This window comes from Phalangium opilio, unplaced genomic scaffold, assembly GCF_054372755.1.
Source record: "Phalangium opilio isolate 3A_F unplaced genomic scaffold, DU_Popi_V2 ptg000217l_1, whole genome shotgun sequence".
Taxonomy (NCBI): Eukaryota; Metazoa; Arthropoda; class Arachnida; order Opiliones; family Phalangiidae; genus Phalangium; species Phalangium opilio.
In genome coordinates, this window is record NW_028324218.1 from 14,562,023 (window position 1) to 14,580,627 (window position 18,605).

Below are 18,605 nucleotides of genomic sequence, written 5' to 3' on the forward strand. Positions count from 1 at the left end.
GAGTATCTTAAAGTAAATTATTTGCTTCAGGAAAGTTTACCTGGTTGCATGAATAAGAGTCGAAAAGCTCAGTTGGGAGAGCGTTAGACTGAAGATCTAAAGGTCCCTGGTTCGATCCCGGGTTTCGGCAACAGCAGAGGTGTTTGGATCGTGTATCTTAAGGTAAATTATTTTCTTTAGGAAAAATTCCCTAGCTGCTTGAATATGAGCCGAAATAGCTCAGTTGGGAGAGCGTTAGACTGAAGATCTAAAGGTCCCTGGTTCGATCCCGGGTTTCGGCAACACGAGAGCTTTCTGGGTCGTGTATCTTAAAGTAAATTATTTGCTTCAGGAAAAATTCCCTAGCTGCTTGAATGTGAGCCGAAATAGCTCAGTTGGGAGAGCGTTAGACTGAAGATCTAAAGGTCCCTGGTTCGATCCCGGGTTTCGGCAACACGAGAGCTTTTTGGGTCGTGTACATTAAAGTAAACTGCTTTCCCAAGGAAAGTGTCCCTGGTTACATGAAAGCGAGCCGAAATAGCTTAGTTGGGAGAGCGTTAGACTGAAGATCTAAAGGTCCCTGGTTCGATCCCGGGTTTCGGCAACAGCAGAGGTGTTTGGATGGTGTATCTTAAAGTAAATTATTTTCTTCAGGAAAAATTCCCTAGCTGCGTGAACATGAGCCGAAATTGCTCAGTTGGGAGAGCGTTAGACTGAAGATCTAAAGGTCCCTGGTTCGATCCCGGGTTTCGGCAACACGAGAGCTTTTTGGGTCGTGTACCTTAAGGCAAATTACTTTCTTCAGGAAAAATTCCCTAGCTGCTTGAATATGAGCCGAAATAGCTCAGTTGGGAGAGCGTTAGACTGAAGATCTAAAGGTCCCTGGTTCGATCCCGGGTTTCGTTATCACGAGAGCTTTTTGGGTCGAGTATCTTAAAGTAAATTATTTGCTTCAGGAAAGTTTACCTGGTTGCATGAATGAGAGCCGAAATAGCTCAGTTGGGAGAGCGTTAGACTGAAGATCTAAAGGTCCCTGGTTCGATCCCGGGTTTCGGCAACATGAAAGCTTTTTGGGTCGTGTACATTAAAGTAAACTGCTTTCCCAAAGAAAGTGTCCCTGGTTACATGAAAAAGAGCCGAAATAGCTTAGTTGGGAGAGCGTTAGACTGAAGATCTAAAGGGTCCCTGGTTCGATCCCGGGTTTCGGCAACAGCAGAAGTGTTTGGATCGTGTCTCTTAAAGTAAATTATTTTCTTCAGGAAAAATTCCCTAGCTGCTTGAATGTGAGCCGAAATAGCTCAGTTGGGAGAGCGTTAGACTGAAGATCTAAAGGTCCCTGGTTCGATCCCGGGTTTTGGCAACACGAGAGCTTTTTGGGTCGTGGATCTTAAAGTAAATTATTTGCTTCAGGAAAAATTCCCTAGCTGCTTGAATGTGAGCCGAAATAGCTCAGTTGGGAGAGTGTTAGACTGAAGATCTAAAGGTCCCTGGTTCGATCCCGGGTTTCGGCAACAGCAGAGGTGTTTGGATCGTGTATCTTAAGGTAAATTATTTTCTTTAGGAAAAATTCCCTAGCTGCTTGAATTAGAGCCGAAATAGCTCAGTTGGGAGAGCGTTAGACTGAAGATCTAAAGGTCCCTGGTTCGATCCCGGGTTTCGGCAACACGAGAGCTTTTTGGGTCGTGTATCTTAAAGTAAATTATTTGCTTCAGGAAAAATTCCCTAGCTGCTTGAATGTGAGCCGAAATAGCTCAGTTGGGAGAGCGTTAGACTGAAGATCTAAAGGTCCCTGGTTCGATCCCGGGTTTCGGCAACAGCAGAGGTGTTTGGATGGTGTATCTTAAAGTAAATTATTTTCTTCAGGAAAAATTCCCTAGCTGCGTGAACATGAGCCGAAATTGCTCAGTTGGGAGAGCGTTAGACTGAAGATCTAAAGGTCCCTGGTTCGATCCCGGGTTTCGGCAACACGAGAGCTTTTTGGGTCGTGTACCTTAAGGCAAATTACTTTCTTCAGGAAAAATTCCCTAGCTGCTTGAATATGAGCCGAAATAGCTCAGTTGGGAGAGCGTTAGACTGAAGATCTAAAGGTCCCTGGTTCGATCCCGGGTTTCGTTATCACGAGAGCTTTTTGGGTCGAGTATCTTAAAGTAAATTATTTGCTTCAGGAAAGTTTACCTGGTTGCATGAATGAGAGCCGAAATAGCTCAGTTGGGAGAGCGTTAGACTGAAGATCTAAAGGTCCCTGGTTCGATCCCGGGTTTCGGCAACATGAAAGCTTTTTGGGTCGTGTACATTAAAGTAAACTGCTTTCCCAAAGAAAGTGTCCCTGGTTACATGAAAAAGAGCCGAAATAGCTTAGTTGGGAGAGCGTTAGACTGAAGATCTAAAGGGTCCCTGGTTCGATCCCGGGTTTCGGCAACAGCAGAAGTGTTTGGATCGTGTCTCTTAAAGTAAATTATTTTCTTCAGGAAAAATTCCCTAGCTGCTTGAATGTGAGCCGAAATAGCTCAGTTGGGAGAGCGTTAGACTGAAGATCTAAAGGTCCCTGGTTCGATCCCGGGTTTTGGCAACACGAGAGCTTTTTGGGTCGTGGATCTTAAAGTAAATTATTTGCTTCAGGAAAAATTCCCTAGCTGCTTGAATGTGAGCCGAAATAGCTCAGTTGGGAGAGTGTTAGACTGAAGATCTAAAGGTCCCTGGTTCGATCCCGGGTTTCGGCAACAGCAGAGGTGTTTGGATCGTGTATCTTAAGGTAAATTATTTTCTTTAGGAAAAATTCCCTAGCTGCTTGAATTAGAGCCGAAATAGCTCAGTTGGGAGAGCGTTAGACTGAAGATCTAAAGGTCCCTGGTTCGATCCCGGGTTTCGGCAACACGAGAGCTTTTTGGGTCGTGTATCTTAAAGTAAATTATTTGCTTCAGGAAAAATTCCCTAGCTGCTTGAATGTGAGCCGAAATAGCTCAGTTGGGAGAGCGTTAGACTGAAGATTTAAAGGTCCCTGGTTCGATCCCGGGTTTCGGCAACATGAAAGCTTTTTGGGTCGTGTACATTAAAGTAAACTGCTTTCCCAAGGAAAGTGTCCCTGGTTACATGAAAACGAGCCGAAATAGCTTAGTTGGGAGAGCGTTAGACTGAAGTTCTAAAGGTCCCTGGTTCGATCCCGGGTTTCGGCAACAGCAGAGGTGTTTGGATGGTGTATCTTAAAGTAAATTATTTTCTTCAGGAAAAATTCCCTAGCTGCGTGAACATGAGCCGAAATTGCTCAGTTGGGAGAGCGTTAGACTGAAGATCTAAAGGTCCCTGGTTCGATCCCGGGTTTCGGCAACACGAGAGATTTTTGGGTCGTGTACCTTAAGGTAAATTACTTTCTTCAGGAAAAATTCCCTAGCTGCTTGAATATGAGCCGAAATAGCACAGTTGGGAGAGCGTTAGACTGAAGATCTAAAGGTCCCTGGTTTGATCCCAGGTTTAGGCAATATGAAATCTTTTTGGATAGTATATCTTAAAGTAAATTATTTGCTTCAGGAAAAATTCCCTAGCTGCTTGAATGTGAGCCGAAATAGCTCAGTTGGGAGAGTGTTAGACTGAAGATCTAAAGGTCCCTGGTTCGGTCCCGGGTTTCGGCAACAGCAGAGGTGTTTGGATCGTGTATCTTAAAGTAAATTATTTGCTTGAGGAAAAATTCCCTAGCTGCTTGAATATGAGCCGAAATAGCTCAGTTGGGAGAGCGTTAGACTGAAGATCTAAACGTCCTTGGTTCGATCCCGGGTTTCGGCAAAACGAGAGCTTGTTGGGTCGTGTACCTTAAGGTAAATTAATTTCTTCAGGAAAAATTCCCTAGCTGCTTGAATATGAGCCGAAATAGCTCAGTTGGGAGAGCGTTAGACTGAAGATCTAAAGGTCCCTGGTTCGATCCCGGGTTTCGGCATCGCGAGAGCTTTTTGGGTCGAGTATCTTAAAGTAAATTATTTGCTTCAGGAAAGTTTACCTGGTTGCATGAATAAGAGCCGAAATAGCTCAGTTGGGAGAGCGTTAGACTAATGATCTAAAGGTCCCTGGTTCGATCCCGGGTTTCGGCAACATGAAAGCTTTTTGGGTCGTGTACATTAAAGTAAACTGCTTTCCCAAGGAAAGTGTCCCTGGTTACATGAAAAAGAGCCGAAATAGCTTAGTTGGGAGAGCGTTAGACTGAAGATCTAATGGTCCCTGGTTTGATCCCGGGTTTCGGCAACAGCAGAGGTGTTTGGATCGTGTATCTTAAATTAAATTATTTTCTTCAGGAAAAATTCCCTAGCTGCGTGAATATGAGCCGAAATTGCTCAGTTGGGAGAGCGTTAGACTGAAGATCTAAAGGTCCCTGGTTCGATCCCATGTTTCGGAAATACGAGAGCTTTTTGGGTCGTGTATCTTAAAGTAAATTATTTGCTTCAGGAAAAATTCCCTAGCTGCTTGAATGTGAGCCGAAATAGCTCAGCTGGGAGAGCGTTAGACTGAAGATCTAAAGGTCCCTGGTTCGATCCCGGGTTTCGGCAACACGAGAGCTTTTTCGGTCGTGTATCTTAAAGTAAATTACTTGCTTCAGGAAAAATTCCCTAGCTGCTTGAATATGAGCCGAAATAGCTCTGTTGGGAGAGCGTTAGACTGAAGATCTAAAGGTCCCTGGTTCGATCCCGGGTTTCGGCAACTCGAGAGCTTTTTGGGTCGTGTATCTTAAAGTAAATTACTTTCTTCAGGAAAAATTCCCTAGCTGCTCGAATATGAGCCGAAATAGCTCAGTTGGGAGAGCGTTAGACTGAAGATCTAAAGGTCCCTGGTTCGATCCCGGGTTTCGGCATCACGAGAGCTTTTTGTTTCGAGTATCTTAAGGTAAATTACTTTCTTCAGGAAAAATTCCCTAGCTGCTTGAATATGAGCTGAAATAGCTCAGTTGGGAGAGCGTTAGACTGAAGATCTAAAGGTCCTTGGTTCGATCCCGGGTTTCGGCAACATGAAAGCTTTTTGGGTCGTGTACATTAAAGTAAACTGCTTTCCCAAGGAAAGTGTCCCTGGTTACATGAAAACGAGCCGAAATAGCTTAGTTGGGAGAGCGTTAGACTGAAGATCTAAAGGTCCCTGGTTCGATCCCGGGTTTCGGCAACAGCAGAGGTGTTTGGATGGTGTATCTTAAAGTAAATTATTTTCTTCAGGAAAAATTCCCTAGCTGCGTGAACATGAGCCGAAATTGCTCAGTTGGGAGAGCGTTAGACTGAAGATCTAAAGGTCCCTGGTTCGATCCCGGGTTTCGGCAACACGAGAGCTTTTTGGGTCGTGTACCTTAAGGTAAATTACTTTCTTCAGGAAAAATTCCCTAGCTGCTTGAATATGAGCCGAAATAGCTCAGTTGGGAGAGCGTAAGACTGAAGATCTAAAGGTCCCTGGTTTGATCCCAGGTTTAGGCAATATGAAATCTTTTTGGATAGTATATCTTAAAGTAAATTATTTGCTTCAGGAAAAATTCCCTAGCTGCTTGAATGTGAGCCGAAATAGCTCAGTTGGGAGAGCGTTAGACTGAAGATCTAAAGGTCACTGGTTCGATCCCGGGTTTCGGCAACATGAAAGTTTTTTGGGTCGTGTACATTAAAGTAAACTGTTTTCCCAAGGAAAGTGTCCCTGGTTACATGAAAAAGAGCCGAAATAGCTTGGTTGGGAGAGCGTTAGACTGAAGATCTAATGGTCCCTGGTTTGATCCCGGGTTTCGGCAACAGCAGAGGTGCTTGGATCGTGTATCTTAAAGTAAATTATTTTCTTCAGGAAAAATTCCCTAGCTGCGTGAATATGAGCCGAAATTGCTCAGTTGGGAGAGCGTTAGATTGAAGATCTAAAGGTCCCTGGTTCGATCCCGGGTTTCGGAAATACGAGAGCTTTTTGGGTCGTGTATCTTAAAGTAAATTATTTGCTTCAGGAAAAATTCCCTAGCTGCTTGAATGTGAGCCGAAATAGCTCAGTTGGGAGAGTGTTAGACTGAAGATCTAAAGGTCCCTGGTTCGATCCCGGGTTTCGGCAACATGAAAGCTTTTTGGGTCGTGTACATTAAAGTAAACTGCTTTCCCAAGGAAAGTGTCCCTGGTTACATGAAAAAGAGCCGAAATAGCTTAGTTGGGAGAGCGTTAGACTGAAGTTCTAATGGTCCCTGGTTCGGTCCCGGGTTTCGGCAACAGCAGAGGTGTTTGGATCGTGTATCTTAAAGTAAATTATTTGCTTGAGGAAAAATTCCCTAGCTGCTTGAATATGAGCCGAAATAGCTCAGTTGGGAGAGCGTTAGACTGAAGATCTAAAGGTCCCTGGTTCGATCCCAGGTTTCGGAAATACGAGAGCTTTTTGGGTCGTGTATCTTAAAGTAAATTATTTGCTTCAGGAAAAATTCCCTAGCTGCTTGAATGTGAGCCGAAATAGCTCAGCTGGGAGAGCGTTAGACTGAAGATCTAAAGGTCCCTGGTTCGATCCCGGGTTTCGGCATCGCGAGAGCTTTTTGGGTCGAGAATCTTAAAGTAAATTATTTGCTTCAGGAAAGCTTACCTGGTTGCGTGAATAAGAGCCGAAATAGCTCAGTTGGGAGAGCGTTAGACTAATGATCTAAAGGTCCCTGGTTCGATCCCGGGTTTCGGCAACATGGAAGCTTTTTGGGTCGTGTACATTAAAGTAAACTGCTTTCCCAAGGAAAATGTCCCTGGTTACATGAAAAAGAGCCCAAATAGCTTAGTTGGGAGAGCGTTAGACTGAAGATCTAAAGGTCCCTGGTTCGATCCCGGGTTTCGGCAAATGCAGAAGTGTTTGGATCGTGTCTCTTAAAGTAAATTATTTTCTTCAGGAAAAATTCACTAGCTGCTTGAACAAGAGCCGAAATAGCTCAGTTGGAAGAGCGTTAGTATAAAGATCTAAAGGTCCCTGGTTTGATCCCAGGTTTAGGCAATATGAAATCTTTTTGGATAGTATATCTTAAAGTAAATTATTTGCTTCAGGAAAAATTCCCTAGCTGCTTGAATGTGAGCCGAAATAGCTCAGTTGGGAGAGCGTTAGACTGAAGATCTAAAGGTCCCTGGGTCGATCCCGGGTTTCGGCAACACGAGAGCTTTTTGGGTCGTGTATCTTAAAGTAAATTACTTGCTTCAGGAAAAATTCCCTAGCTGCTTGAATATGAGCCGAAATAGCTCTGTTGGGAGAGCGTTAGACTGAAGATCTAAAGGTCCCTGGTTCGATCCCGGGTTTCGGCAACTCGAGAGCTTTTTGGGTCGTGTACCTTAAGGTAAATTATTTTCTTCAGGAAAAATTCCCTAGCTGCTCGAATATGAGCCGAAATAGCTCAGTTGGGAGAGCGTTAGACTGAAGATCTAAAGGTCCCTGGTTCGATCCCGGGTTTCGGCAACACGAGAGCTTTTTGGGTCGTGTATCTTAAAGTAAATTACTTTCTTCAGGAAAAATTCCCTAGCTGCTTGAATATGAGCCGAAATAGCTCAGTTGGGAGAGCGTTAGACTGAAGATCTAAAGGTCCCTGGTTCGATCCCGGGTTTCGGCATCACGAGAGCTTTTTGTTTCGAGTATCTTAAGGTAAATTACTTTCTTCAGGAAAAATTCCCTAGCTGCTTGAATATGAGCTGAAATAGCCCAGTTGGAAGAGCGTTAGACTGAAGATCTAAGGGTCCCTGGTTCGATCCCGGGTTTCGGCATCACGAGAGCTTTTTGGTCGAGTATCTTAAAGTAAATTATTTGCTTCAGGAAAGTTTACCTGGTTGCATGAATAAGAGCCGAAATAGCTCAGTTGGGAGAGCGTTAGACTGAAGATCTAAAGGTCCCTGGTTCGATCCCGGGTTTCGGCAACATGAAAGCTTTTTGGGTCGTGTACATTAAAGTAAACTGCTTTCCCAAGGAAAGTGTCCCTGGTTACATGAAAACGAGCCGAAATAGCTTAGTTGGGAGAGCGTTAGACTGAAGATCTAAAGGTCCCTGGTTCGATCCCGGGTTTCGGCCACAGCAGATATGTTTGGATCGTGTATCTTAAAGTAAATAATTTTCTTCAGGAAAAATTCCCTAGCTGCGTGAATATGAGCCGAAATTGCTCAGTTGGGAGAGCGTTTGACTGAAGATCTAAAGGTCCCTGGTTCGATCCCGGGTTTCGGCAACAGCAGAGGTGTTTGGATCGTGTATCTTAAGGTAAATTATTTTCTTCAGGAAAAATTCCCTAGCTGCTTGAACAAGAGCCGAAATAGCTCAGTTGGAAGAGCGTTAGACTAAAGATCTAAAGGTCCCTGGTTTGATCCCAGGTTTCGGCAATATGAAATCTTTTTGGATAGTATATCTTAAAGTAAATTATTTGCTTCAGGAAAAATTCCCTAGCTGCTTGAATGTGAGCCGAAATAGCTCAGTTGGGAGAGCGTTAGACTGAAGATCTAAAGGTCCCTGGTTCGATCCCGGGTTTCGGCGACACGAGAGCTTTTTGGGTCGTGTATCTTAAAGTAAATTACTTGCTTCAGGAAAAATTCCCTAGCTGCTTGAATATGAGCCGAAATAGCTCAGTTGGGAGAGCGTTAGACTGAAGATCTAAAGGTCCCTGGTTCGATCCCGGGTTTCGGCATCACGAGAGCTTTTTGGGTCGAGTATCTTAAAGTAAATTATTTGCTTCAGGAAAGTTTACCTGGTTGCATGAATAAGAGTCGAAAAGCTCAGTTGGGAGAGCGTTACACTGAAGATCTAAAGGTCTCTGGTTCGATCCCGGGTTTCGGAAATACGAGAGCTTTTTGGGTCGTGTACCTTAAGGTAAATTACTTTCTTCAGGAAAAATTCCCTAGCTGCTTGAATATGAGCCGAAATAGCTCAGTTGGGAGAGCGTTAGACTGAAGATCTAAAGGTCCCTGGTTCGATCCCGGGTTTCGGCATCACGAGAGCTTTTTGGGTCGAGTATCTTAAAGTAAATTATTTGCTTCAGGAAAGTTTACCTGGTTGCATGAATAAGAGCCGAAAAGCTCAGTTGGGAGAGCGTTACACTGAAGATCTAAAGGTCCCTGGTTCGATCCCGGGTTTCGGAAATACGAGAGCTTTTTGGGTCGTGTATCTTAAAGTAAATTATTTTCTTCAGGAAAAATTCCCTAGCTGCTTGAATATGAGCCGAAATAGCTCAGTTGGGAGAGCGTTAGACTGAAGATCTAAAGGTCCCTGGTTCGATCCCGGGTTTCGGCAACACGAGAGCTTTTTGGGTCGTGTACCTTAAGGTAAATTACTTTCTTCAGGAAAAATTCCCTAGCTGCTTGAATATGAGCCGAAATAGCTCAGTTGGGAGAGCGTTAGACTGAAGATCTAAAGGTCCCTGGTTCGATCCCGGGTTTCGGCATAACGAGAGCTTTTTGGGTCGAGTATCTTAAAGTAAATTATTTGCTTCAGGAAAGTTTACCTGGTTGCATGAATAAGAGCCGAAATAGCTTAGATGGGAGAGCGTTAGACTGAAGATCTAAAGGTCCCTGGTTCGATCCCGGGTTTCGGCAACATGAAAGTTTTTTGGGTCGTGTACATTAAAGTAAACTGCTTTCCCAAGGAAAGTGTCCCTGGTTACATGAAAAAGAGCCGAAATGGCTTAGTTGGGAGAGCGTTAGACTGAAGATCTAAAGGGTCCCTGGTTCGATCCCGGGTTTCGGCAACAGCAGAAGTGTTTGGATCGTGTCTCTTAAAGTAAATTATTTTCTTCAGGTTAAATTCCCTAGCTGCTTGAACAAGAGCCGCAATAGCTCAGTTGGAAGAGCGTTAGACTAAAGATCTAAAGGTCCCTGGTTTGATCCCAGGTTTCGGCAATATGAAATCTTTTTGGATAGTATATCTTAAAGTAAATTATTTTCTTCAGGAAAAATTCCCTAGCTGCTTGAATGTGAGCCGAAATAGCTCAGTTGGGAGAGCGTTAGACTGAAGATCTAAAGGTCCATGGTTCGATCCCGGGTTTCGGGAACACGAGAGCTTTTTGGGTCGTGTATCTTAAAGTAAATTACTTGCTTCAGGAAAAATTCCCTAGCTTCTTGAATGTGAGCCGAAATAGCTCAGTTGGGAGAGCGTTAGACTGAAGATCTAAAGGTCCCTCGTTCGATTCCGGGTTTCGGCAACATGAAAGCTTTTTGGGTCGTGTACATTAAAGTAAACTGCTTTCCCAAGGAAAGTGTCCCTGGTTACTTGAAAAAGAGCCGAAATGGCTTAGTTGGGAGAGCGTTAGACTGAAGATCTAAAGGGTCCCTGGTTCGATCCCGGGTTTCGGCAACAGCAGAAGTGTTTGGATCGTGTCTCTTAAGGTAAATTACTTTCTTCAGGAAAAATTCCCTAGCTGCTTGAATATGAGCCGAAATAGCTCAGTTGGGAGAGCGTTAGACTGAAGATCTAAAGGTCCCTGGTTCGATCCCGGGTTTCGGCAACATGAAAGTTTTTTGGGTCGTGTACATTAAAGTAAACTGCTTTCCCAAGGAAAGTGTCCCTGGTTACATGAAAAAGAGCCGAAATGGCTTAGTTGGGAGAGCGTTAGACTGAAGATCTAAAGGGTCCCTGGTTCGATCCCGGGTTTCGGCAACAGCAGAAGTGTTTGGATCGTGTCTCTTAAAGTAAATTATTTTCTTCAGGTTAAATTCCCTAGCTGCTTGAACAAGAGCCGAAATAGCTCAGTTGGAAGAGCGTTAGACTAAAGATCTAAAGGTCCCTGGTTTGATCCCAGGTTTCGGCAATATGAAATCTTTTTGGATAGTATATCTTAAAGTAAATTATTTGCTTCAGGAAAAATTCCCTAGCTGCTTGTATGTGAGCCGAAATAGCTCAGTTGGGAGAGCGTTAGACTGAAGATCTAAAGGTCCATGGTTCGATCCCGGGTTTCGGCAACACGAGAGCTTTTTGGGTCGTGTATCTTAAAGTAAATTACTTGCTTCAGGAAAAATTCCCTAGCTTCTTGAATGTGAGCCGAAATAGCTCAGTGGGGAGAGCGTTAGACTGAAGATCTAAAGGTCCCTCGTTCGATCCCGGGTTTCGGCAACATGAAAGCTTTTTGGGTCGTGTACATTAAAGTAAACTGCTTTCCCAAGGAAAGTGTCCCTGGTTACTTGAAAAAGAGCCGATATGGCTTAGTTGGGAGAGCGTTAGACTGAAGATCTAAAGGGTCCCTGGTTCGATCCCGGGTTTCGGCAACAGCAGAAGTGTTTGGATCGTGTCTCTTAAGGTAAATTACTTTCTTCAGGAAAAATTCCCTAGCTGCTTGAATATGAGCCGAAATAGCTCAGTTGGGAGAGCGTTAGACTGAAGATCTAAAGGTCCCTGGTTCGATCCCGGGTTTCGGCAACATGAAAGTTTTTTGGGTCGTGTACATTAAAGTAAACTGCTTTCCCAAGGAAAGTGTCCCTGGTTACATGAAAAAGAGCCGAAATGGCTTAGTTGGGAGAGCGTTAGACTGAAGATCTAAAGGGTCCCTGGTTCGATCCCGGGTTTTGGCAACAGCAGAAGTGTTTGGATCGTGTCTCTTAAAGTAAATTATTTTCTTCAGGTTAAATTCCCTAGCTGCTTGAACAAGAGCCGAAATAGCTCAGTTGGAAGAGCGTTAGACTAAAGATCTAAAGGTCCCTGGTTTGATCCCAGGTTTCGGCAATATGAAATCTTTTTGGATAGTATATCTTAAAGTAAATTATTTGCTTCAGGAAAAATTCCCTAGCTGCTTCTATGTGAGCCGAAATAGCTCAGTTGGGAGAGCGTTAGACTGAAGATCTAAAGGTCCATGGTTCGATCCCGGGTTTCGGCAACACGAGAGCTTTTTGGGTCGTGTATCTTAAAGTAAATTACTTGCTTCAGGAAAAATTCCCTAGCTTCTTGAATGTGAGCCGAAATAGCTCAGTGGGGAGAGCGTTAGACTGAAGATCTAAAGGTCCCTCGTTCGATCCCGGGTTTCGGCAACATGAAAGCTTTTTGGGTCGTGTACATTAAAGTAAACTGCTTTCCCAAGGAAAGTGTCCCTGGTTACTTGAAAAAGAGCCGAAATGGCTTAGTTGGGAGAGCGTTAGACTGAAGATCTAAAGGGTCCCTGGTTCGATCCCGGGTTTCGGCAACAGCAGAAGTGTTAGGATCGTGTCTCTTAAAGTAAATTATTTTCTTCAGGAAAAATTCCCTAGCTGCTTGAACAAGAGCCGAAATAGCTCAGTTGGAAGAGCGTTAGACTAAAGATCTAAAGGTCCCTGGTTTGATCCCAGGTTTCGGCAATATGAAATCTTTTTGGATAGTATATCTTAAAGTAAATTATTTGCTTCAGGAAAAATTCCCTAGCTGCTTGAATGTGAGCCGAAATAGCTCAGTTGGGAGAGCGTTAGACTGAAGATCTAAAGGTCCCTGGGTCGATCCCGGGTTTCGGCAACACGAGAGCTTTTTGGGTCGTGTATCTTAAAGTAAATTACTTGCTTCAGGAAAAATTCCCTAGCTGCTTGAATATGAGCCGAAATAGCTCTGTTGGGAGAGCGTTAGACTGAAGATCTAAAGGTCCCTGGTTCGATCCCGGGTTTCGGCAACTCGAGAGCTTTTTGGGTCGTGTACCTTAAGGTAAATTACTTTCTTCAGGAAAAATTCCCTAGCTGCTCGAATATGAGCCGAAATAGCTCAGTTGGGAGAGCGTTAGACTGAAGATCTAAAGGTCCCTGGTTCGATCCCGGGTTTCGGCAACACGAGAGCTTTTTGGGTCGTGTATCTTAAAGTAAATTACTTTCTTCAGGAAAAATTCCCTAGCTGCTTGAATATGAGCCGAAATAGCTCAGTTGGGAGAGCGTTAGACTGAAGATCTAAAGGTCCCTGGTTCGATCCCGGGTTTCGGCATCACGAGAGCTTTTTGTTTCGAGTATCTTAAGGTAAATTACTTTCTTCAGGAAAAATTCCCTAGCTGCTTGAATATGAGCTGAAATAGCTCAGTTGGAAGAGCGTTAGACTGAAGATCTAAGGGTCCCTGGTTCGATCCCGGGTTTCGGCATCACGAGAGCTTTTTGGTCGAGTATCTTAAAGTAAATTATTTGCTTCAGGAAAGTTTACCTGGTTGCATGAATAAGAGCCGAAATAGCTCAGTTGGGAGAGCGTTAGACTGAAGATCTAAAGGTCCCTGGTTCGATCCCGGGTTTCGGCAACATGAAAGCTTTTTGGGTCGTGTACATTAAAGTAAACTGCTTTCCCAAGGAAAGTGTCCCTGGTTACATGAAAACGAGCCGAAATAGCTTAGTTGGGAGAGCGTTAGACTGAAGATCTAAAGGTCCCTGGTTCGATCCCGGGTTTCGGCAACACGAGAGCTTTTTTGGTCGTGTACCTTAAGGTAAATTACTTTCTTCAGGAAAAATTCCCTAGCTGCTTGAACATGAGCCGAAATAGCTCAGTTGGGAGAGCGTTAGATTGAAGATCTAAAGGTCCCTGGTTCGATCCCGGGTTTCGGCAACATGAAAGCTTTTTGGGTAGTGTACATTAAAGTAAACTGCTTTCCCAAAGAAAGTGTCCCTTGTTACATGAAAACGAGCCGAAATAGCTTAGTTGGGAGAGCGTTAGACTGAAGATCTAAAGGTCCCTGGTTCGATCCCGGGTTTCGGCAACACGAGAGCTTTTTGGGTCGTGTACCTTAAGGTAAATTATTTTCTTCAGGAAAAATTCCCTAGCTGCTTGAAAATGAGCCGAAATAGCTCAGTTGGGAGAGCGTTAGACTGAAGATCTAAAGGTCCCTGGTTCGATCCCGGGTTTCGGCATCACGAGAGCTTTTTGGGTCGAGTATCTTAAAGTAAATTATTTGCTTCAGGAAAAATTCCCTAGCTGCTTGAATGTGAGCCGAAATAGCTCAGTTGGGAGCGCGTTAGACTGAAGATCTAAAGGTCCCTGGTTCGATCCCGGGTTTCGGTAACACGAGAGCTTTTTGGGTCGTGTATCTTAAAGTAAATTATTTGCTTCAGGAAAAATTCCCTAGCTGCTTGAATATGAGCCGAAATAGCTCAGATGGGAGAGCGTCAGACTGAAGATCTAAAGGTTCCTGGTTCGATCCCGGGTTTCGGCAACACGAGATCTTTTTGGGTCGTGTACCTTAATGTAAATTACTTTCTTCAGGAAAAATTCCCTAGCTGGTTGAATAGGAGCCGAAATAGCTCAGTTGGGAGAGCGTTTGACTGAAGATCTAAAGTTCCCTGGTTCGATCCCGGGTTTCGGCATCACGAGAGCTTTTTGGTCGAGTATCTTAAAGTAAATTATTTGCTTCAGGAAAGTTTACCTGGTTGCATGAATAAGAGCCGAAATAGCTCAATTGGGAGAGCGTTAGACTGAAGATCTAAAGGTCCCTGGTTCGATCCCGGGTTTCGGCAACACTAGAGCTTCTTGGGTCGTGTATCTTAAAGTAAATTATTTGCTTCAGGAAAAATTCCCTAGCTGCTTGAATATGAGCCGAAATAGCTCAGTTGGGAGAGCGTTAGACTGAAGATCTAAAGGTCCCTGGTTCGATCCCGGGTTTCGGCATCACGAGAGCTTTTTGGGTCGAGTATCTTAAAGTAAATTATTTGCTTCAGGAAAGTTTACCTGGTTGCATGAATAAGAGCCGAAATAGCTCAGTTGGGAGAGCGTTAGACTGAAGATCTATAGGTCCCTGGTTCGGTCCCGGGTTTCGGCAACATGAAAGCTTTTTGGGTCGTGTACATTAAAGTAAACTGCTTTCCCAAGGAAAGTGTCCCTGGTTACATGAAAACGAGCCGAAATAGCTTAGTTGGGAGAGCGTTAGACTGAAGATCTAAAGGTCCCTGGTTCGATCCCGGGTTTCGGCAACAGCAGAGGTGTTTGGATCGTGTATCTTAAAGTAAATTATTTTCTTCAGGAAAAATTCCCTAGCTGCGTGAATATGAGCCGAAATTGCTCAGTTGGGAGAGCGTTAGACTGAAGATCTAAAGGTCCCTGGTTCGATCCCGGGTTTCGGCAACACGAGAGCGTTTTGGGTCGTGTATCTTAAAGTAAATTACTTGCTTCAGGAAAAATTCCCTAGCTGCTTGAATATGAGCCGAAATAGCTCAGTTGTTAGAGCGTTAGACTGAAGAACTAAAGGTCCCTGGTTCGATCCCGGGTTTCGGCATCACGAGAGCTTTTGGGGTCGAGTATCTTAAAGTAAATTATTTGCTTCAGGAAAGTTTACCTGGTTGCATGAATAAGAGCCGAAATAGTTTAGTTGGGAGAGCGTTAGACTGTAGATCTAAAGGTCCCTGGTTCGATCCCGGGTTTCGGCAACATGAAAGCTTTTTGGGTCGTGTACATTAAAGTAAACTGCTTTCCCAAGGAAAGTGTCCCTGGTTACATGAAAAAGAGCCGAAATAGCTTAGTTGTGAGAGCGTTAGACTGAATATCCAAAGGTCCCTGGTTCGATCCCGGGTTTCGGCAACACGAGAGCGTTTTGGGTCGTGTATCTTAAAGTAAATTACTTGCTTCAGGAAAAATTCCCTAGCTGCTTGAATATGAGCCGAAATAGCTCAGTTGTTAGAGCGTTAGACTGAAGAACTAAAGGTCCCTGGTTCGATCCCGGGTTTCGGCATCACGAGAGCTTTTGGGGTCGAGTATCTTAAAGTAAATTATTTGCTTCAGGAAAAATTCCCTAGCTGCTTGAATATGAGCCGAAATAGCTCAGTTGGGAGAGCGTTAGACTGAAGATCTAAAGGTCCCTGGTTCGATCCCGGGTTTCGGCATCACGAGAGCTTTTTGGTCGAGTATCTTAAAGTAAATTATTTGCTTCAGGAAAGTTTACCTGGTTGCATGAATAAGAGCCGAAATAGCTCAATTGGGAGAGCGTTAGACTGAAGATCTAAAGGTCCCTGGTTCGATCCCGGGTTTCGGCAACACGAGAGCGTTTTGGGTCGTGTATCTTAAAGTAAATTACTTGCTTCAGGAAAAATTCCCTAGCTGCTTGAATATGAGCCGAAATAGCTCAGATGGGAGAGCGTCAGACTGAAGATCTAAAGGTTCCTGGTTCGATCCCGGGTTTCGGCAACACGAGATCTTTTTGGGTCGTGTACCTTAATGTAAATTACTTTCTTCAGGAAAAATTCCCTAGCTGGTTGAATAGGAGCCGAAATAGCTCAGTTGGGAGAGCGTTTGACTGAAGATCTAAAGTTCCCTGGTTCGATCCCGGGTTTCGGCATCACGAGAGCTTTTTGGTCGAGTATCTTAAAGTAAATTATTTGCTTCAGGAAAGTTTACCTGGTTGCATGAATAAGAGCCGAAATAGCTCAATTGGGAGAGCGTTAGACTGAAGATCTAAAGGTCCCTGGTTCGATCCCGGGTTTCGGCAACACTAGAGCTTCTTGGGTCGTGTATCTTAAAGTAAATTATTTGCTTCAGGAAAAATTCCCTAGCTGCTTGAATATGAGCCGAAATAGCTCAGTTGGGAGAGCGTTAGACTGAAGATCTAAAGGTCCCTGGTTCGATCCCGGGTTTCGGCATCACGAGAGCTTTTTGGGTCGAGTATCTTAAAGTAAATTATTTGCTTCAGGAAAGTTTACCTGGTTGCATGAATAAGAGCCGAAATAGCTCAGTTGGGAGAGCGTTAGACTGAAGATCTATAGGTCCCTGGTTCGGTCCCGGGTTTCGGCAACATGAAAGCTTTTTGGGTCGTGTACATTAAAGTAAACTGCTTTCCCAAGGAAAGTGTCCCTGGTTACATGAAAACGAGCCGAAATAGCTTAGTTGGGAGAGCGTTAGACTGAAGATCTAAAGGTCCCTGGTTCGATCCCGGGTTTCGGCAACAGCAGAGGTGTTTGGATCGTGTATCTTAAAGTAAATTATTTTCTTCAGGAAAAATTCCCTAGCTGCGTGAATATGAGCCGAAATTGCTCAGTTGGGAGAGCGTTAGACTGAAGATCTAAAGGTCCCTGGTTCGATCCCGGGTTTCGGCAACACGAGAGCGTTTTGGGTCGTGTATCTTAAAGTAAATTACTTGCTTCAGGAAAAATTCCCTAGCTGCTTGAATATGAGCCGAAATAGCTCAGTTGTTAGAGCGTTAGACTGAAGAACTAAAGGTCCCTGGTTCGATCCCGGGTTTCGGCATCACGAGAGCTTTTGGGGTCGAGTATCTTAAAGTAAATTATTTGCTTCAGGAAAGTTTACCTGGTTGCATGAATAAGAGCCGAAATAGTTTAGTTGGGAGAGCGTTAGACTGTAGATCTAAAGGTCCCTGGTTCGATCCCGGGTTTCGGCAACATGAAAGCTTTTTGGGTCGTGTACATTAAAGTAAACTGCTTTCCCAAGGAAAGTGTCCCTGGTTACATGAAAAAGAGCCGAAATAGCTTAGTTGTGAGAGCGTTAGACTGAATATCCAAAGGTCCCTGGTTCGATCCCGGGTTTCGGCAACAGCAGAAGTGTTTGGATCGTGTCTCTTAAAGTAAATTATTTTCTTCAGGAAAAATTCCCTAGCTGCTTGAACAAGAGCCGAAATAGCTCAGTTGGAAGAGCGTTGGACTAAAGATCTAAAGGTCCCTGGTTTGATCCCAGGTTTCGGCAATATGAAATCTTTTTGGAAAGTATATCTTAAAGTAAATTATTTGCTTCAGGAAAAATTCCCTAGCTGCTTGAATATGAGCCGAAATAGCTCAGTTGGGAGAGCGTTAGACTGAAGATCTAAAGGTCCCTGGTTCGATCCCGGGTTTCGGCATCGCGAGAGATTTTTGGGTCGAGTATCTTAAAGTAAATTATTTGCTTCAGGAAAGTTTACCTGGTTGCATGAATAAGAGCCGAAATAGCTCAGTTGGGAGAGCGTTAGACTGAAGATCTAAAGGTCCCTGGTTCGATCCCGGGTTTCGGCAACATGAAAGCTTTTTGGGTCGTGTACATTAAAGTAAACTGCTTTCCCAAGGAAAGTTTACCTGGTTGCATGAATAAGAGCCGAAATAGCTCAGTTGGGAGAGCGTTAGACTGAAGATCTAAAGGTCCCTGGTTCGATCCCGGGTTTCGGCAACAGCAGAGGTGTTTGGATCGTGTATCTTAAAGTAAATTATTTTCTTCAGGAAAAATTCCCTAGCTGCGTGAATATGAGCCGAAATAGCTTAGTTGGGAGAGCGTCAGACTGAAGATCTAAAGGTCCCTGGTTCGATCCCGGGTTTCGGCAACAGCAGAAGTGTTTGGATCGTGTCTCTTAAAGTAAATTATTTTCTTCAGGAAAAATTCCCTAGCTGCTTGAACAAGAGCCGAAATAGCTCAGTTGGAAGAGCGTTAGACTAAAGATCTAAAGGTCCCTGGTTTGATCCCAGGTTTCGGCAATATGAAATCTTTTTGGATAGTATATCTTAAAGTAAATTATTTGCTTCAGGAAAAATTCCCTAGCTGCTTGAATGTGAGCCGAAATAGCTCAGTTGGGAGAGCGTTAGACTGAAGATCTAAAGGTCCCTGGTTCGATCCCGGGTTTCGGCAACACGAGAGCTTTTTGGGTCGTGTATCTTAAAGTAAATTACTTGCTTCAGGAAAAATTCCCTAGCTGCTTGAATATGAGCCGAAATAGCTCAGTTGGGAGAGCGTTAGACTGAAGATCTAAAGGTCCCTGGTTCGATCCCGGGTTTCGGCATCACGAGAGCTTTTTGGGTCGAGTATCTTAAAGTAAATTATTTGCTTCAGGA

The 18,605-nt window shown here is 44.0% G+C and overlaps 74 non-coding genes across 74 annotated transcripts; all 74 read left to right on the forward strand.

The window, feature by feature from the left end:
- Positions 1–208: 208 nt before the first annotated feature.
- TRNAF-GAA (transfer RNA phenylalanine (anticodon GAA)) lies at positions 209–281 on the forward strand. Its single transcript has one exon. It is a non-coding gene; the product is annotated as a tRNA-Phe (tRNA).
- Positions 282–359: 78 nt separating this feature from the next.
- On the forward strand, positions 360–432 carry TRNAF-GAA (transfer RNA phenylalanine (anticodon GAA)). The gene has a single exon. It is a non-coding gene; the product is annotated as a tRNA-Phe (tRNA).
- A 78-nt stretch (positions 433–510) lies between these two features.
- Positions 511–583, forward strand: TRNAF-GAA (transfer RNA phenylalanine (anticodon GAA)). The gene has a single exon. It is a non-coding gene; the product is annotated as a tRNA-Phe (tRNA).
- Positions 584–661: 78 nt separating this feature from the next.
- On the forward strand, positions 662–734 carry TRNAF-GAA (transfer RNA phenylalanine (anticodon GAA)). Its single transcript has one exon. It is a non-coding gene; the product is annotated as a tRNA-Phe (tRNA).
- Positions 735–963: 229 nt separating this feature from the next.
- Positions 964–1,036, forward strand: TRNAF-GAA (transfer RNA phenylalanine (anticodon GAA)). The gene has a single exon. It is a non-coding gene; the product is annotated as a tRNA-Phe (tRNA).
- Positions 1,037–1,266: 230 nt separating this feature from the next.
- TRNAF-GAA (transfer RNA phenylalanine (anticodon GAA)) lies at positions 1,267–1,339 on the forward strand. The gene has a single exon. It is a non-coding gene; the product is annotated as a tRNA-Phe (tRNA).
- Positions 1,340–1,417: 78 nt separating this feature from the next.
- Positions 1,418–1,490, forward strand: TRNAF-GAA (transfer RNA phenylalanine (anticodon GAA)). The gene has a single exon. It is a non-coding gene; the product is annotated as a tRNA-Phe (tRNA).
- Positions 1,491–1,568: 78 nt separating this feature from the next.
- Positions 1,569–1,641, forward strand: TRNAF-GAA (transfer RNA phenylalanine (anticodon GAA)). The gene has a single exon. It is a non-coding gene; the product is annotated as a tRNA-Phe (tRNA).
- A 78-nt stretch (positions 1,642–1,719) lies between these two features.
- On the forward strand, positions 1,720–1,792 carry TRNAF-GAA (transfer RNA phenylalanine (anticodon GAA)). Its single transcript has one exon. It is a non-coding gene; the product is annotated as a tRNA-Phe (tRNA).
- Positions 1,793–1,870: 78 nt separating this feature from the next.
- Positions 1,871–1,943, forward strand: TRNAF-GAA (transfer RNA phenylalanine (anticodon GAA)). Its single transcript has one exon. It is a non-coding gene; the product is annotated as a tRNA-Phe (tRNA).
- Positions 1,944–2,172: 229 nt separating this feature from the next.
- TRNAF-GAA (transfer RNA phenylalanine (anticodon GAA)) lies at positions 2,173–2,245 on the forward strand. The gene has a single exon. It is a non-coding gene; the product is annotated as a tRNA-Phe (tRNA).
- Positions 2,246–2,475: 230 nt separating this feature from the next.
- Positions 2,476–2,548, forward strand: TRNAF-GAA (transfer RNA phenylalanine (anticodon GAA)). Its single transcript has one exon. It is a non-coding gene; the product is annotated as a tRNA-Phe (tRNA).
- A 78-nt stretch (positions 2,549–2,626) lies between these two features.
- Positions 2,627–2,699, forward strand: TRNAF-GAA (transfer RNA phenylalanine (anticodon GAA)). Its single transcript has one exon. It is a non-coding gene; the product is annotated as a tRNA-Phe (tRNA).
- Positions 2,700–2,777: 78 nt separating this feature from the next.
- TRNAF-GAA (transfer RNA phenylalanine (anticodon GAA)) lies at positions 2,778–2,850 on the forward strand. Its single transcript has one exon. It is a non-coding gene; the product is annotated as a tRNA-Phe (tRNA).
- A 78-nt stretch (positions 2,851–2,928) lies between these two features.
- Positions 2,929–3,001, forward strand: TRNAF-GAA (transfer RNA phenylalanine (anticodon GAA)). The gene has a single exon. It is a non-coding gene; the product is annotated as a tRNA-Phe (tRNA).
- A 78-nt stretch (positions 3,002–3,079) lies between these two features.
- Positions 3,080–3,152, forward strand: TRNAF-GAA (transfer RNA phenylalanine (anticodon GAA)). The gene has a single exon. It is a non-coding gene; the product is annotated as a tRNA-Phe (tRNA).
- A 78-nt stretch (positions 3,153–3,230) lies between these two features.
- Positions 3,231–3,303, forward strand: TRNAF-GAA (transfer RNA phenylalanine (anticodon GAA)). Its single transcript has one exon. It is a non-coding gene; the product is annotated as a tRNA-Phe (tRNA).
- Positions 3,304–3,683: 380 nt separating this feature from the next.
- Positions 3,684–3,756, forward strand: TRNAF-GAA (transfer RNA phenylalanine (anticodon GAA)). The gene has a single exon. It is a non-coding gene; the product is annotated as a tRNA-Phe (tRNA).
- A 78-nt stretch (positions 3,757–3,834) lies between these two features.
- On the forward strand, positions 3,835–3,907 carry TRNAF-GAA (transfer RNA phenylalanine (anticodon GAA)). The gene has a single exon. It is a non-coding gene; the product is annotated as a tRNA-Phe (tRNA).
- A 78-nt stretch (positions 3,908–3,985) lies between these two features.
- Positions 3,986–4,058, forward strand: TRNAI-AAU (transfer RNA isoleucine (anticodon AAU)). The gene has a single exon. It is a non-coding gene; the product is annotated as a tRNA-Ile (tRNA).
- A 380-nt stretch (positions 4,059–4,438) lies between these two features.
- Positions 4,439–4,511, forward strand: TRNAF-GAA (transfer RNA phenylalanine (anticodon GAA)). The gene has a single exon. It is a non-coding gene; the product is annotated as a tRNA-Phe (tRNA).
- A 229-nt stretch (positions 4,512–4,740) lies between these two features.
- Positions 4,741–4,813, forward strand: TRNAF-GAA (transfer RNA phenylalanine (anticodon GAA)). Its single transcript has one exon. It is a non-coding gene; the product is annotated as a tRNA-Phe (tRNA).
- Positions 4,814–5,042: 229 nt separating this feature from the next.
- On the forward strand, positions 5,043–5,115 carry TRNAF-GAA (transfer RNA phenylalanine (anticodon GAA)). Its single transcript has one exon. It is a non-coding gene; the product is annotated as a tRNA-Phe (tRNA).
- Positions 5,116–5,193: 78 nt separating this feature from the next.
- Positions 5,194–5,266, forward strand: TRNAF-GAA (transfer RNA phenylalanine (anticodon GAA)). The gene has a single exon. It is a non-coding gene; the product is annotated as a tRNA-Phe (tRNA).
- Positions 5,267–5,495: 229 nt separating this feature from the next.
- TRNAF-GAA (transfer RNA phenylalanine (anticodon GAA)) lies at positions 5,496–5,568 on the forward strand. Its single transcript has one exon. It is a non-coding gene; the product is annotated as a tRNA-Phe (tRNA).
- Positions 5,569–5,948: 380 nt separating this feature from the next.
- TRNAF-GAA (transfer RNA phenylalanine (anticodon GAA)) lies at positions 5,949–6,021 on the forward strand. Its single transcript has one exon. It is a non-coding gene; the product is annotated as a tRNA-Phe (tRNA).
- Positions 6,022–6,401: 380 nt separating this feature from the next.
- Positions 6,402–6,474, forward strand: TRNAF-GAA (transfer RNA phenylalanine (anticodon GAA)). Its single transcript has one exon. It is a non-coding gene; the product is annotated as a tRNA-Phe (tRNA).
- A 78-nt stretch (positions 6,475–6,552) lies between these two features.
- On the forward strand, positions 6,553–6,625 carry TRNAI-AAU (transfer RNA isoleucine (anticodon AAU)). Its single transcript has one exon. It is a non-coding gene; the product is annotated as a tRNA-Ile (tRNA).
- Positions 6,626–6,854: 229 nt separating this feature from the next.
- Positions 6,855–6,927, forward strand: TRNAF-AAA (transfer RNA phenylalanine (anticodon AAA)). The gene has a single exon. It is a non-coding gene; the product is annotated as a tRNA-Phe (tRNA).
- Positions 6,928–7,307: 380 nt separating this feature from the next.
- On the forward strand, positions 7,308–7,380 carry TRNAF-GAA (transfer RNA phenylalanine (anticodon GAA)). The gene has a single exon. It is a non-coding gene; the product is annotated as a tRNA-Phe (tRNA).
- Positions 7,381–7,458: 78 nt separating this feature from the next.
- On the forward strand, positions 7,459–7,531 carry TRNAF-GAA (transfer RNA phenylalanine (anticodon GAA)). Its single transcript has one exon. It is a non-coding gene; the product is annotated as a tRNA-Phe (tRNA).
- Positions 7,532–7,759: 228 nt separating this feature from the next.
- On the forward strand, positions 7,760–7,832 carry TRNAF-GAA (transfer RNA phenylalanine (anticodon GAA)). The gene has a single exon. It is a non-coding gene; the product is annotated as a tRNA-Phe (tRNA).
- Positions 7,833–7,910: 78 nt separating this feature from the next.
- TRNAF-GAA (transfer RNA phenylalanine (anticodon GAA)) lies at positions 7,911–7,983 on the forward strand. The gene has a single exon. It is a non-coding gene; the product is annotated as a tRNA-Phe (tRNA).
- A 229-nt stretch (positions 7,984–8,212) lies between these two features.
- On the forward strand, positions 8,213–8,285 carry TRNAF-AAA (transfer RNA phenylalanine (anticodon AAA)). Its single transcript has one exon. It is a non-coding gene; the product is annotated as a tRNA-Phe (tRNA).
- Positions 8,286–8,363: 78 nt separating this feature from the next.
- TRNAF-GAA (transfer RNA phenylalanine (anticodon GAA)) lies at positions 8,364–8,436 on the forward strand. Its single transcript has one exon. It is a non-coding gene; the product is annotated as a tRNA-Phe (tRNA).
- Positions 8,437–8,514: 78 nt separating this feature from the next.
- TRNAF-GAA (transfer RNA phenylalanine (anticodon GAA)) lies at positions 8,515–8,587 on the forward strand. The gene has a single exon. It is a non-coding gene; the product is annotated as a tRNA-Phe (tRNA).
- Positions 8,588–8,815: 228 nt separating this feature from the next.
- TRNAF-GAA (transfer RNA phenylalanine (anticodon GAA)) lies at positions 8,816–8,888 on the forward strand. The gene has a single exon. It is a non-coding gene; the product is annotated as a tRNA-Phe (tRNA).
- Positions 8,889–9,116: 228 nt separating this feature from the next.
- Positions 9,117–9,189, forward strand: TRNAF-GAA (transfer RNA phenylalanine (anticodon GAA)). The gene has a single exon. It is a non-coding gene; the product is annotated as a tRNA-Phe (tRNA).
- Positions 9,190–9,267: 78 nt separating this feature from the next.
- Positions 9,268–9,340, forward strand: TRNAF-GAA (transfer RNA phenylalanine (anticodon GAA)). Its single transcript has one exon. It is a non-coding gene; the product is annotated as a tRNA-Phe (tRNA).
- A 381-nt stretch (positions 9,341–9,721) lies between these two features.
- TRNAF-AAA (transfer RNA phenylalanine (anticodon AAA)) lies at positions 9,722–9,794 on the forward strand. The gene has a single exon. It is a non-coding gene; the product is annotated as a tRNA-Phe (tRNA).
- A 532-nt stretch (positions 9,795–10,326) lies between these two features.
- Positions 10,327–10,399, forward strand: TRNAF-GAA (transfer RNA phenylalanine (anticodon GAA)). The gene has a single exon. It is a non-coding gene; the product is annotated as a tRNA-Phe (tRNA).
- Positions 10,400–10,629: 230 nt separating this feature from the next.
- Positions 10,630–10,702, forward strand: TRNAF-AAA (transfer RNA phenylalanine (anticodon AAA)). Its single transcript has one exon. It is a non-coding gene; the product is annotated as a tRNA-Phe (tRNA).
- A 78-nt stretch (positions 10,703–10,780) lies between these two features.
- On the forward strand, positions 10,781–10,853 carry TRNAF-GAA (transfer RNA phenylalanine (anticodon GAA)). The gene has a single exon. It is a non-coding gene; the product is annotated as a tRNA-Phe (tRNA).
- Positions 10,854–11,234: 381 nt separating this feature from the next.
- Positions 11,235–11,307, forward strand: TRNAF-GAA (transfer RNA phenylalanine (anticodon GAA)). Its single transcript has one exon. It is a non-coding gene; the product is annotated as a tRNA-Phe (tRNA).
- A 230-nt stretch (positions 11,308–11,537) lies between these two features.
- On the forward strand, positions 11,538–11,610 carry TRNAF-AAA (transfer RNA phenylalanine (anticodon AAA)). Its single transcript has one exon. It is a non-coding gene; the product is annotated as a tRNA-Phe (tRNA).
- Positions 11,611–11,688: 78 nt separating this feature from the next.
- Positions 11,689–11,761, forward strand: TRNAF-GAA (transfer RNA phenylalanine (anticodon GAA)). The gene has a single exon. It is a non-coding gene; the product is annotated as a tRNA-Phe (tRNA).
- Positions 11,762–12,142: 381 nt separating this feature from the next.
- TRNAF-AAA (transfer RNA phenylalanine (anticodon AAA)) lies at positions 12,143–12,215 on the forward strand. Its single transcript has one exon. It is a non-coding gene; the product is annotated as a tRNA-Phe (tRNA).
- Positions 12,216–12,595: 380 nt separating this feature from the next.
- On the forward strand, positions 12,596–12,668 carry TRNAF-GAA (transfer RNA phenylalanine (anticodon GAA)). The gene has a single exon. It is a non-coding gene; the product is annotated as a tRNA-Phe (tRNA).
- Positions 12,669–12,746: 78 nt separating this feature from the next.
- TRNAF-GAA (transfer RNA phenylalanine (anticodon GAA)) lies at positions 12,747–12,819 on the forward strand. Its single transcript has one exon. It is a non-coding gene; the product is annotated as a tRNA-Phe (tRNA).
- Positions 12,820–12,897: 78 nt separating this feature from the next.
- Positions 12,898–12,970, forward strand: TRNAF-GAA (transfer RNA phenylalanine (anticodon GAA)). Its single transcript has one exon. It is a non-coding gene; the product is annotated as a tRNA-Phe (tRNA).
- A 77-nt stretch (positions 12,971–13,047) lies between these two features.
- On the forward strand, positions 13,048–13,120 carry TRNAF-GAA (transfer RNA phenylalanine (anticodon GAA)). The gene has a single exon. It is a non-coding gene; the product is annotated as a tRNA-Phe (tRNA).
- A 78-nt stretch (positions 13,121–13,198) lies between these two features.
- TRNAF-GAA (transfer RNA phenylalanine (anticodon GAA)) lies at positions 13,199–13,271 on the forward strand. The gene has a single exon. It is a non-coding gene; the product is annotated as a tRNA-Phe (tRNA).
- Positions 13,272–13,349: 78 nt separating this feature from the next.
- Positions 13,350–13,422, forward strand: TRNAF-GAA (transfer RNA phenylalanine (anticodon GAA)). Its single transcript has one exon. It is a non-coding gene; the product is annotated as a tRNA-Phe (tRNA).
- Positions 13,423–13,500: 78 nt separating this feature from the next.
- TRNAF-GAA (transfer RNA phenylalanine (anticodon GAA)) lies at positions 13,501–13,573 on the forward strand. The gene has a single exon. It is a non-coding gene; the product is annotated as a tRNA-Phe (tRNA).
- A 78-nt stretch (positions 13,574–13,651) lies between these two features.
- Positions 13,652–13,724, forward strand: TRNAF-GAA (transfer RNA phenylalanine (anticodon GAA)). Its single transcript has one exon. It is a non-coding gene; the product is annotated as a tRNA-Phe (tRNA).
- Positions 13,725–14,254: 530 nt separating this feature from the next.
- Positions 14,255–14,327, forward strand: TRNAF-GAA (transfer RNA phenylalanine (anticodon GAA)). The gene has a single exon. It is a non-coding gene; the product is annotated as a tRNA-Phe (tRNA).
- Positions 14,328–14,405: 78 nt separating this feature from the next.
- TRNAF-GAA (transfer RNA phenylalanine (anticodon GAA)) lies at positions 14,406–14,478 on the forward strand. The gene has a single exon. It is a non-coding gene; the product is annotated as a tRNA-Phe (tRNA).
- A 229-nt stretch (positions 14,479–14,707) lies between these two features.
- Positions 14,708–14,780, forward strand: TRNAF-GAA (transfer RNA phenylalanine (anticodon GAA)). Its single transcript has one exon. It is a non-coding gene; the product is annotated as a tRNA-Phe (tRNA).
- A 78-nt stretch (positions 14,781–14,858) lies between these two features.
- Positions 14,859–14,931, forward strand: TRNAF-GAA (transfer RNA phenylalanine (anticodon GAA)). The gene has a single exon. It is a non-coding gene; the product is annotated as a tRNA-Phe (tRNA).
- Positions 14,932–15,160: 229 nt separating this feature from the next.
- On the forward strand, positions 15,161–15,233 carry TRNAY-GUA (transfer RNA tyrosine (anticodon GUA)). Its single transcript has one exon. It is a non-coding gene; the product is annotated as a tRNA-Tyr (tRNA).
- Positions 15,234–15,613: 380 nt separating this feature from the next.
- On the forward strand, positions 15,614–15,686 carry TRNAF-GAA (transfer RNA phenylalanine (anticodon GAA)). Its single transcript has one exon. It is a non-coding gene; the product is annotated as a tRNA-Phe (tRNA).
- Positions 15,687–15,763: 77 nt separating this feature from the next.
- TRNAF-GAA (transfer RNA phenylalanine (anticodon GAA)) lies at positions 15,764–15,836 on the forward strand. The gene has a single exon. It is a non-coding gene; the product is annotated as a tRNA-Phe (tRNA).
- A 379-nt stretch (positions 15,837–16,215) lies between these two features.
- Positions 16,216–16,288, forward strand: TRNAF-GAA (transfer RNA phenylalanine (anticodon GAA)). Its single transcript has one exon. It is a non-coding gene; the product is annotated as a tRNA-Phe (tRNA).
- A 78-nt stretch (positions 16,289–16,366) lies between these two features.
- On the forward strand, positions 16,367–16,439 carry TRNAF-GAA (transfer RNA phenylalanine (anticodon GAA)). Its single transcript has one exon. It is a non-coding gene; the product is annotated as a tRNA-Phe (tRNA).
- Positions 16,440–16,668: 229 nt separating this feature from the next.
- Positions 16,669–16,741, forward strand: TRNAF-GAA (transfer RNA phenylalanine (anticodon GAA)). Its single transcript has one exon. It is a non-coding gene; the product is annotated as a tRNA-Phe (tRNA).
- A 78-nt stretch (positions 16,742–16,819) lies between these two features.
- TRNAF-GAA (transfer RNA phenylalanine (anticodon GAA)) lies at positions 16,820–16,892 on the forward strand. The gene has a single exon. It is a non-coding gene; the product is annotated as a tRNA-Phe (tRNA).
- A 229-nt stretch (positions 16,893–17,121) lies between these two features.
- On the forward strand, positions 17,122–17,194 carry TRNAY-GUA (transfer RNA tyrosine (anticodon GUA)). Its single transcript has one exon. It is a non-coding gene; the product is annotated as a tRNA-Tyr (tRNA).
- A 229-nt stretch (positions 17,195–17,423) lies between these two features.
- Positions 17,424–17,496, forward strand: TRNAF-AAA (transfer RNA phenylalanine (anticodon AAA)). Its single transcript has one exon. It is a non-coding gene; the product is annotated as a tRNA-Phe (tRNA).
- Positions 17,497–17,574: 78 nt separating this feature from the next.
- On the forward strand, positions 17,575–17,647 carry TRNAF-GAA (transfer RNA phenylalanine (anticodon GAA)). Its single transcript has one exon. It is a non-coding gene; the product is annotated as a tRNA-Phe (tRNA).
- A 78-nt stretch (positions 17,648–17,725) lies between these two features.
- Positions 17,726–17,798, forward strand: TRNAF-GAA (transfer RNA phenylalanine (anticodon GAA)). The gene has a single exon. It is a non-coding gene; the product is annotated as a tRNA-Phe (tRNA).
- A 78-nt stretch (positions 17,799–17,876) lies between these two features.
- On the forward strand, positions 17,877–17,949 carry TRNAF-GAA (transfer RNA phenylalanine (anticodon GAA)). The gene has a single exon. It is a non-coding gene; the product is annotated as a tRNA-Phe (tRNA).
- A 229-nt stretch (positions 17,950–18,178) lies between these two features.
- Positions 18,179–18,251, forward strand: TRNAF-AAA (transfer RNA phenylalanine (anticodon AAA)). Its single transcript has one exon. It is a non-coding gene; the product is annotated as a tRNA-Phe (tRNA).
- A 78-nt stretch (positions 18,252–18,329) lies between these two features.
- Positions 18,330–18,402, forward strand: TRNAF-GAA (transfer RNA phenylalanine (anticodon GAA)). The gene has a single exon. It is a non-coding gene; the product is annotated as a tRNA-Phe (tRNA).
- A 78-nt stretch (positions 18,403–18,480) lies between these two features.
- TRNAF-GAA (transfer RNA phenylalanine (anticodon GAA)) lies at positions 18,481–18,553 on the forward strand. Its single transcript has one exon. It is a non-coding gene; the product is annotated as a tRNA-Phe (tRNA).
- Positions 18,554–18,605: the final 52 nt, after the last annotated feature.